Genomic DNA, 11197 nt, shown 5'->3' with positions numbered 1-11197 from the left:
TTAACGTCAAGTTAGGTTTGCGATGTATTAGCTCTATTTAGGTGTGCAATTTGGCCCAGCATCGCTGTTGCAACTTGCAACATAATCGCCCCCAGAAAAGATGCATATAATTTTTCCTCTTTTTAAAAGAAAATTAAACTAATGAATCCACCATAATAATAATAATAAACCATATTGACATCCAAGAGTTGAAACCGTGCCCTAGGGTATGTAACCACAAGAGCAATGGCTATACTGTGGACTGTAGTGTAATTCATCCGCCAAAGCTACGTAGAAATGAGTCAAATGACCCACCAAATTGGAATAGAGTAGTTTAATTTAATTTTTATTACCCATAAATTCTTGACAACAAATTGGGCATTTGGTCTAGTGGTATGATTCTCGCTTTGGGTGCGAGAGGTCCCGAGTTCGATTCTCGGAATGCCCCAAGTTTTTACTTTCTTCCAGATTCAACTTTTTTATCCCTTTGGAACAAAATTATGAAAATAGAATGAGAAATGGCAAAAGAAAAAAAAAAAAGAGTTTCTATTCTGGTAGGTGAAGCTGATAGAGGTCCGTGAACAATTGGTAAGTGGCAACGAAGCCTTGAAAAAGAATATGGAAATCTCATTGCAACGAGTGCCAGCTTTATTTAATTTACCATATGACACAATAAAATAAGAGTTTTTCTTTCTCGGATCCAGCTCAAGATGAAATGTAATGCAAATTAAAAAATGGGTCAACGACACAAAACTCGAAGCAAACTAAACACATTGGTTAGAAATAATTTACCAAATACAGATCCAGCAACACCACTCCAATAAAAAAAGAAAAAAAAATACACTACCTATACTTTACATTCTTTTTCAGGGGAATATACATTTTTATTATTATTACAATTATTTTTATTAACAGGCAAGGAATAATCGTCATGTCTTTATTACATCGTTAATATAACTCGTCCATATACATACATATATTACATCGTGATGGGGCATCAAAATAAATAATATAATTTTTGTTTTAAGCCTACATAAACTGGGCATTTGGTCTAGTGGTATGATTCTCGCTTCGGGTGCGAGAGGTCCCGAGTTCGATTCTCGGAATGCCCCAACCACCCAACATTTTTTAGACAGACAAAATGTGGTTGAAATTATTGGATAACCATAAAAAGAATAAGCAAGAAATTACAGGGCATGCAAGATTGGAACTGCCCCGAGTTCGATTTTCAGAATGCCCAGTTTATTTATTTTATTTCTTTTATAAACGAATTTTATTACTAGCTAGGACTCTAGGGCAACCATCATTTTTTAAAAAAATTTAATGAAAACAGCTGTCTTAAATTTCCACTTAATTTGAATGATGCTGTCAGAAATCTGCCTGCAAATGAAAACAAGACTTGATAAATAGGAAACAATTAAAAAAAAAAAAAAAAAAAAAACAGAGATGTTGACATTTGTGTGGCCATACCAGGATCATTACCTGTAAAATCATTCATCATACATTGATAGCAAATTCAGAACAATAAAACATTAATTTCTAAAAGAGGAACAAAATATTTAAAGCTGAAATGTTACGTACACTGAAGGTGCTGATTTTCACATTGCCCGCTTTAAATGCTAAAGAACTGCCCAAATGCTGCTATACTAGCCAACAGAACCACATCAGTAAATAAATAAAAATTGTGTGAACTCTTCATCTAAGGGTAAGATTTATTAACAAGCACCAGATGATCTTACCCAATAAGATTATGCTGTTTAGTTAGTGCATTGCCTAGTTTAAACTATTAACCGATTGAACATTGATCTTTGATCAAAGCATGTCAACTGGGCATTTCGTCTAGTGGTATGATTCTCGCTTCAGGTGAAAGAGGTCCCGAGTTTGATTCTCGGAATGCCTCATTTTTCAAAAATTTTTAGCTTGGCAAGAAATCTCTAACCCACTTTCATTTTCTTTTTTCTTGACCAATTATTTTTTACAGTAGCATTTAAGTTTGGTTCTTTCTGTGTCTCATGCTTATACTTTACTCCTCGAGTAAAGGCAAGACTGGGCAAACAGTCTAAGAAAGACATGGTCTGAATCACTGGAGCAACAACATAAGAAACAGTAAACCAAAAATCAGAAATCAGTTGTAGACATTAAGTGCTAGCAACGGGCATTTGGTCTAGTGGTATGATTCTCGCTTTGGGTGCGAGAGGTCCCGAGTTCGACTCTCGGAATGCCCCTGTTTTTCCATAACATACATAGATTCATCTTTTTTTTTTTATATTTATTGTTGCAAAACACATACCGAGTATAGATACAGCTTTCAATTCTGAATCACTGGAGCAACAACATAAGAAACAGTAAACCAAAAATCAGAAATCAGTTGTAGACATTAAGTGCTAGCATCGGGCATTTGGTCTAGTGGTATGATTCTCGCTTCAGGTGCGAGACTGGGCAAACAGTCTAAGAAAGACATGGTCTGAATCACTAGAGCAACAACATAAGAAACAGTAAACCAAAAATCAGAAATCAGTTGTAGACATTAAGTGCTAGCATCGGGCATTTGGTCTAGTGGTATGATTCTCGCTTCAGGTGCGAGACTGGGCAAACAGTCTAAGAAAGACATGGTCTGAATCACTAGAGCAACAACATAAGAAACAGTAAACCAAAAATCAGAAATCAGTTGTAGACATTAAGTGCTAGCATCGGGCATTTGGTCTAGTGGTATGATTCTCGCTTCAGGTGCGAGACTGGGCAAACAGTCTAAGAAAGACATGGTCTGAATCACTAGAGCAACAACATAAGAAACAGTAAACCAAAAATCAGAAATCAGTTGTAGACATTAAGTGCTAGCATCGGGCATTTGGTCTAGTGGTATGATTCTCGCTTCAGGTGCGAGACTGGGCAAACAGTCTAAGAAAGACATGGTCTGAATCACTAGAGCAACAACATAAGAAACAGTAAACCAAAAATCAGAAATCAGTTGTAGACATTAAGTGCTAGCATCGGGCATTTGGTCTAGTGGTATGATTCTCGCTTCAGGTGCGAGACTGGGCAAACAGTCTAAGAAAGACATGGTCTGAATCACTAGAGCAACAACATAAGAAACAGTAAACCAAAAATCAGAAATCAGTTGTAGACATTAAGTGCTAGCATCGGGCATTTGGTCTAGTGGTATGATTCTCGCTTCAGGTGCGAGACTGGGCAAACAGTCTAAGAAAGACATGGTCTGAATCACTAGAGCAACAACATAAGAAACAGTAAACCAAAAATCAGAAATCAGTTGTAGACATTAAGTGCTAGCATCGGGCATTTGGTCTAGTGGTATGATTCTCGCTTCAGGTGCGAGACTGGGCAAACAGTCTAAGAAAGACATGGTCTGAATCACTAGAGCAACAACATAAGAAACAGTAAACCAAAAATCAGAAATCAGTTGTAGACATTAAGTGCTAGCATCGGGCATTTGGTCTAGTGGTATGATTCTCGCTTCAGGTGCGAGACTGGGCAAACAGTCTAAGAAAGACATGGTCTGAATCACTAGAGCAACAACATAAGAAACAGTAAACCAAAAATCAGAAATCAGTTGTAGACATTAAGTGCTAGCATCGGGCATTTGGTCTAGTGGTATGATTCTCGCTTCAGGTGCGAGACTGGGCAAACAGTCTAAGAAAGACATGGTCTGAATCACTAGAGCAACAACATAAGAAACAGTAAACCAAAAATCAGAAATCAGTTGTAGACATTAAGTGCTAGCATCGGGCATTTGGTCTAGTGGTATGATTCTCGCTTCAGGTAAAGAAAACACAAAGAACCGTGTTTTCAGACACAAAGAACAGGTCACTGAAAGATCACAAAATTTTAGGTCAAATGTCAAGTGTACTAAAGATGCTAACATAGTATCCATAACATACATAGATTCATCTTTTTTTTTTTATATTTATTGTTGCAAAACACATACCGAGTATAGATACAGCTTTCAATTTTGCTATTATATGTTTGATGTCATAAAGTCCCTCCCTTTTCATTTTGTCTTGTTAGGTAACTGCAAATTATAACAATTTTCTTATTGATATTTTTATACAGTTTAATGGTCTCAAGTCAGCTGAGCACATGCCAATCTTAGACGATAATGAATACACAGACGTTCTTTTTCAAAAAAGACTTTAATGTATAAAAAATAGAAAACAAACTGCTAGAACTTACCTGTATTGTGGAAGCTTATTAGTCCAGAAGAATAAAATCCCGCCAGTAAAATTTCATAGCACTATAAGAAACACATTGTAAGCATACACCTTGGCAGCAAATTCGTAACCAAAAGGCGTGCCTATAAAAACATAGGAATACCTAGATCTTACAAAGAAAACACAAAGAACCATGTTTTCAGACACAAAGAACAGGTCACTGAAAGATCACAAAATTTTAGGTCAAATGTCAAGTGTACTAAAGATGCTAACATAGTATTACATTTGTGACTCAAATGCTACAAATCCAGAAAGAAGTACTACTTTATCAGGTCAGTGGACGAATGTTACTACTCACTTGTGAAGACCCTTCATCTAAGGTTAAGACCTACAACCGGCTCTGAACAAGCACTAGATGATTGTTACTCAAAAATATTTTTTTCCTCGTTCCCTCACCTAGTTTAAAATTTTCAAACACAATAATTTGTGCCTTGGCCAGCAGATCGGCTGGGCATTTGGTCTAGCAGTATGATTCTCGCTTCAGGTGCGAGAGGTCCTGAGTTTGATTCTCGGAATGCCCCAACTTCCCAGAATTTTAGCTAGACAAGTAATCTGTAACTCAACTAAGTTTATCCAAACTTTTTTTTTATTATTTTTTATTTCACAACATTTAAGTTCAATCATTTCCATGTGTCACATTTTAAAGTTCAAACTCATTCATCTAGGAAAGGCAACAATAATATTACAAGTAAACAGTCTACAAAAGATTCACCTAAAGGGCCGATCTATGACAAATAAAACAATATTGAAAGTCTTACTTCGATTCAAATCAGATTTGAAAACTAATACACAACGAACAAACCTAACCTATTGAAGGTATATTTAGTTTCAAATTTTCTAGCACCATGACAAACGATCAACTATCACAAGGCAATTTCGTAGTACAAACTCTCAAGGCAACCTGTAGCATGTGCATGTGCTTTTATATCTCCTGTAATGTAAACAAGGTTCATTACAGTAGATACTGAAGAATATACCCAATAAAAGAAACCAATCCACTGTTAAACAGACTAATCGAAAGATGAGCATTTAAAAGACTGACAGTGGGCATTTGGTCTAGTGGTATGATTCTCGCTTTGGGTGCGAGAGGTCCCGAGTTCGATTCTCGGAATGCCCCTGTTTTCTTAAGGTAGTTCTATATTTATTTTATTGTTCTTGTAAAGAGTCTTCTAACTGGTAGAACATTCAGTTTTGTTCTAAAATACTGCTATAATAAGTTACTCGGAACAGTGCAAGCATATTCGTTTTGATATTTTAAAAGCTTTAAGCAGCATATCCCGGTTCTAAATAGTCACCCAATCTATGTCATTCAATGATACCGTATTCAAACATATCTTTCTGTTGTTAGGAATCTGCAATTGAAAACAATTTACACTTTTGATATCCTATACTGCTATTGATACTGAGCCAACCGGGCACCTGCAACCTTAGATTCTAATGAGTTCAGACACATTTTATTTCAACAAGACTTTAATGAGTACAAAATGATAAACAAATTAGAGACACTGACATTTATGCAGCCAAGCTAGAACTTAGCTAGACTCATTTGTCCCAGAAAAATGAAAGCTAGACAATTAACATTTACACAACATAATAATTGCAAGATAAAACATCACAAAGACCAGTTATTGGGCATTTGGTCTAGTGGTATGATTCTCGCTTTGGGTGTGAGAGGCCCCAAGTTCGATTCTCAGAATGTCCCTGTTTTGTCTTCTGTTAACATAGTTCTATGTTTATTTTACTTGTTGCAAGGAATCTACTAGCTGGTGAATATTCAATTTGGTTCTAAAATTCTGGTCCAATGAGTTACTAGGAAGAGTGCAAGCATTTTTAAATTCTGATTTTTTATTTGCTTTAAGCAGTGTAACCTGGTCCTGACTAAGAGAGGATCTTTATCCAATGGTAATGTACCTAGAGATAACTTTTTGTTATTAGGATATGAGAATGAAAACAGTTCTCAGTTTGATATATTACCAAGAGCGGTACCAAACCTGCCTGCACCTGCAGTCTTAGATGATATTGAGTTCATATACATTACATTTCAAAAAGAATTTGATGACTAGAAATGAATGAGGCAATGTTAGAACTTACCTATACAGTCAGTTGCCTGATAAAAATGAAGCCTTGTCATTAACATTTACATAACACCATAAGAGGCAACTTTTCAACCCCCCAAAAAAAAAAAAAAAAATCATCAAAATAGGAACTGAAGAAACTGCACAAGGAAAGAACTCATTTCTCTGTTGAACATATCATTGCAAAATAAATGTCTAAATATCAGTTGTGGGCATTTGGTCTAGTGGTATGACTCTCGCTTTGGATGTGAGAGGTCCCGAGTTCGATTCTCGGAATGCCCCTGTTTTTTTTATCTTAAAGAATTCAGTTTAGTTTTTAAATAATACTACTCCAAGAAATTTCTAGTGAATTTCTAATATATTATTGTTGGAAGAGGGAAAACAGTTCCAACTCCTAAATGAAATATTATATGCTTTATGCAGCATGACCTGGTCCTGAGTCAACAGCGGAGCTGTACTATTATGGAACACACTCATTTATATCTATCTCAGACAAGACTTAATGAACAGTAAATATCACACAAACTAGATATACTGATGTACTATGCTAGAACCTAAGCTGTAACCTCACTGGTCACAGAGAGACAAAATCCAACCAATTCTATTATATTAATATCATATAACAATATGATACTTAAATTTCCAACTCCAGTATTGTATGTGTTATATAGCAAGCTAAAGTGTCAAGGACGCCATGTATTTACAAAGAGACACAAGATGTATCATGCTTATTATGCGTAAGGGACTAACTTAGGACACTAATATTCATGGAATTTGAGTTGAGAATTGAAATTTGATTGTTCCATGCCTCCCTAACATGCCAATATCAAGCAAATTATTAGATCGCCAGATCAATGAACAGACAAAAGTAGTTACTTAAGTCAATATGCTACAACAATAGGTAAGTTTTAAGAACTGAGAACCCAATGCTAGTAAGGCAGATGACAATGATGCTTAAAACATGACTTCTAATGATTACTAATCTGTAAAAGCAACTGGAGAAACTGTACAACATGATAAATAAATTCTTTAAATGCACATGTTAGTTATAAAATAGACATCATAATAATCAGCAGAGGGCATTTGGTCTAGTTATATGCTTCTCACTTTGGGTGCAAGAGGTCCCGAGTTCGATTCTCGGAAGTTAGAATGCCCCTTCTTAGTCAACAACATTAATTTTACTTCAGTACTTTTTTTTCCAGGAAACCACCAAAGCATAAAAATATTGCTTTTAAGCAAGTTGACCTGACCAATAGTCAGCATGATCTGCACCATTGAAAATACTGAATCTAAATAGGAATAGTTTCTCATGACATTTCAAGAATGAAGTGCCAAAAGAACACAGCCGCAGATACTAACAATGAGGTGGTTATGCTAAATAAAAGTTTTGATATGATACCTTTATTTCATGCCTTCTAGATGTTTTATGGGCCACTTTGGTTTCGTGTTCTTGTGAAACATATACACGAATAATAGTTGGATTATAACTAGGAATCCCCCTGTTATGGATCCATCGCATATCAATAATTCGATGTCTACTATCTTTAATCCTATAGTCACCATAAAATGCAACCACAAAATTAAGAATAATCTAGACAGCAATATTCTTTTCATTCACGTATTGCAGACACCCTAATTAATTGAAAACTCATTCATTTAACATCCAATGGCCTAACAAACGCACAATAACAATGGTTTATACTTTAGAGCAATCTAATGCAACTCTATTTCTTATGTAAAGACCAAAAAGAGAATCCACTCAATAGACAATGACAGAACATACCAATGTGTTGCACCCTCGACACAAGATTTTATTTTTGATCCCACTTAAGACTTCAAGAATTATAAGTGGCTAACCATTCTATGAATCTACATCACATAATAGAAGAACCAAATCAGTCATCTAGAAAAACTCCATTTGTGCATAAGAATAGAATGGTAACAAACTTCTTAAGCAATGAAAAATTGTAACTATAAGTCTAAAACTAAAATCTCAATGTCCACTAGTATCCCGCTTTAACTGGGTAACTCTGCAGATAAAACATAGAATCCTACATCCAAAGTTCTCATTCTAAATACAACAACAATTACAACAAAAACTGCTTGGACAACTAAGTAGTCATGATAAGTACATAGAATTTCTATTGCCTGAAAAAACCCGTCAAGCTAAAGCCGAACCTTTTTTTTTTAAATAAAAAACTATTTGATTATAGAGCAGGCTATAGCGTGGGTGGTTGTTGAAACTAAATTAGAAACGTTGGAAATCTGATGAGAGGGCCCAAGAGTAATCAAAATAATGATAAAAACAAGACATAGATCTCAAAACATGGAACAAATATTATAAATAATATAACAATAAGGTCATGAATCTCACCACTCAAAACAATCTTGACATCTAATATATTGACCTTAAACCCTAACCAAACAACCTCACAGTTTTAGCAAGAGCTTGAGCTCGAGAGCAAGCAATAAGTAAAACTTGATAAATCAACTAAATAACATAACCTTCAAGTGCAAAAGTATCAATTTTAAGAGGATAATACGACCTTTTACCAACAAATATACAGTCGAAAAAGCAAATTTCAGCAAAATATGATCCGTGTTACGAATTCTAAAACCCTAGATAGAATTCAATTTTGAAACAAGTATGGTATTTTCATCAACAAACAACACTGGCAAATAGAAACCAATGAATCTGCAATTGGTCACCTCAATCACAGTTTACAAAAAAAAAAATTTAAGAACAAAGCAAACAAGCAAGGTCTATAAGCACTGACCTTTACCACTCGCTTTAGCCACAAAGGAAAGAGAAAATAACAGCAACACTAGTTCTCTGCTTGGCTGCCCGGAAAGCGACGGACTGCAGTTAATTTGCGGCTCGTGAGTGAAGTATTATTGGATTCTTTTTTCCGTCACGAATTTTCCTCCGTTTTCTTGGCAACCAAACGAAACAAGCATTGAAAAATCCAGCCCAGAAATTCGTGGCGGGTTTTGAGCCAAAAGACCAAAAGAAGACCAGTGTTCTTAAAACATTTTGCTTCATTATTTCGCGTTTCGCGCCGCGTGGCGCTTCGGTGATTTCAAAAAAAAAAAAATTATGAATAAACTTTATTGTAGTTTAGGCCAACAAATTGTCGTTTCGTGTAAAAAAAAAAAAAAAAAAAAAAAAATTGGCTTGTTGGTTTTTAATACTTGTATGGCTCAAACCACACGTCACGTTACTAGAATAAAAGTGTTTATTGCCCTGATCCCCTATCTATATTGTCTGTAATATTTTTTTTCTATCTAATAAATAATTGACACCTCATTTATTCATTAAAGCGCAACTAACGGAGTGAAAAAGCTTTTTCATTTAATTAAATTAGATTTTTTTTTATTTATTGGATAGACAAAGAATAGGAGAGACAATGTAAACGGACGATCTAGGCAATAAACACTTTTATTCAAGCAACGTGACGTTGTGAAAATACATAATCTTCTAATTACGGTGGTTGGTCTGGTCCCAAACTATCGATTTGGCCAGACCAATCTCTTTTGGCAGTTTAAGAAATAATTCAAAGAGACCAAATGGTTATATAAGAGGATACCAAACCAAACTAATACATTACGGTCTAGTTCAATTTGGATCAGGGTTTTCTTCTCATATTTGAGTTAAATTTGGGTCTAAATTAGAATGGTCCAAGTGACATTCTATGAGTTTTTTTTGGGTTATTCTGTGAACTTTTTCTTATCATTTTTAAGTTATTTAAGGATTGAAAACTCGAAAAACATACACATTAATAGTGCTACATTTCATATTTCTTAAACTCAAAGTCTAAATACAATTTACGGTAAATACTAACAACTTGAAAGCATGGGTGAAATTTTAATTATATATTAGTTTTGAATAGTTAGGTTTAAACTATTTCTTAAAATTCTCAAACTGGTGTGAATTGCTAGTCCCGTTTCATATCATTGATGTATAATGTAAATCTAGATCGATGATATGAACTCTAATAAACAGATGTGATTCAACAATTTCGATCTACTCTACACAATCCTACTTGTAGTTGTTGAAGTTCAAACAAACAATTCACTTTCTTGTCAATATTGTTCTCTATTTTTTTTTCTTTTTAGTGAAAGTTTTTCAATTTTTTTGTTGAGTTTATTTATGTGGATTTTTTCTAAATAAATTTGTCATTTATTGCAATTTTGTTCTTTATTGTTTTTAATATATGACGTCATTTTGTGTTATTTGATGAGGTTATTGCTATTGTTATTTTTAAAAGAAAATTGTATTATTGTTGTTTTTTTATAAAAAAAAAAAGATTTGTTATTTGTCATTTCGATGTCACTTTTTGACGTACTCGTATTGTCATTTATGACCCGTTTAGTTTGCTGATTCAAATTTTTAATTCGAATTAATATATGATTTTATGGGAGAGTTTTTAACTGTATCAAAAAAGTTAGATGTGATTGTTTCTGAAAACTTTTTACTATAACAAACTCGAATCGGTGAAATGAACGGGACTTTATTCTTTCTGGTGTCGTTCCAACATCTCCCTTTAGGCATCGTTTTGAATCTTTGTCGGCGGTTCGTTTCTATTTTCGGTTACATCTCACTTTTATTGTTTACCCAAAGTTGTCATTTTTTATTCCCGAGTTTTGTCTATTTTTGTCTTTCTCCTCAACTCTCAGGTGTTGTCGTTCACGTTTTTGTCCCAATTTGTTTTGGGGAATTTTTTTTTTTATCTAGTTGTCAGTTTTTGGATAGAAAAGTGAAATTCATATGGCTAACCCCAATTAAGTTGGGATTAAGGCTTGTTGTTGTATCTAGTTGTAGGTTTTTATTTTTATTTTTTACTTTGTCGTCGTTACCTAACATATTTGTCGTTTCCATCTTCATAGTTTTTTCTTTTATTGTCGTTTGTTTCATCA

General features: G+C 34.4%; 1 long non-coding RNA gene and 5 other non-coding genes across 7 annotated transcripts; 5 read left to right on the top strand and 1 right to left on the bottom strand.

Annotated features, from left to right (window-relative positions):
- Nucleotides 1–355: 355 nt before the first annotated feature.
- Nucleotides 356–427, top strand: TRNAP-UGG. Its single transcript has one exon. It is a non-coding gene; the product is annotated as a tRNA-Pro (tRNA).
- Nucleotides 428–854: 427 nt separating this feature from the next.
- Nucleotides 855–9258, bottom strand: LOC21412352. 2 transcript variants are annotated; one of them, XR_002901696.1, is made up of 5 exons: nt 9058–9258; nt 4168–4228; nt 1561–1620; nt 1450–1461; nt 855–1359 (listed from the first exon to the last, which is right to left on the bottom strand). It is a non-coding gene; the product is annotated as an uncharacterized LOC21412352 (long non-coding RNA). The 2 variants fall into 2 exon arrangements; XR_002901695.1 differs by lacking the exon at nt 1450–1461.
- TRNAP-CGG lies at nt 1020–1091 on the top strand. The gene has a single exon. It is a non-coding gene; the product is annotated as a tRNA-Pro (tRNA).
- On the top strand, nt 2133–2204 carry TRNAP-UGG. Its single transcript has one exon. It is a non-coding gene; the product is annotated as a tRNA-Pro (tRNA).
- Nucleotides 5251–5322, top strand: TRNAP-UGG. The gene has a single exon. It is a non-coding gene; the product is annotated as a tRNA-Pro (tRNA).
- Nucleotides 6491–6562, top strand: TRNAP-UGG. Its single transcript has one exon. It is a non-coding gene; the product is annotated as a tRNA-Pro (tRNA).
- Nucleotides 9259–11197: the final 1939 nt, after the last annotated feature.

The sequence above is a fragment of the Morus notabilis genome, unplaced genomic scaffold, assembly GCF_000414095.1.
Source record: "Morus notabilis unplaced genomic scaffold, ASM41409v2 Scaffold722, whole genome shotgun sequence".
In the NCBI taxonomy this organism is placed as follows: domain Eukaryota; kingdom Viridiplantae; phylum Streptophyta; class Magnoliopsida; order Rosales; family Moraceae; genus Morus; species Morus notabilis.
This window is presented reverse-complemented; position numbering and strand designations above follow the sequence as displayed.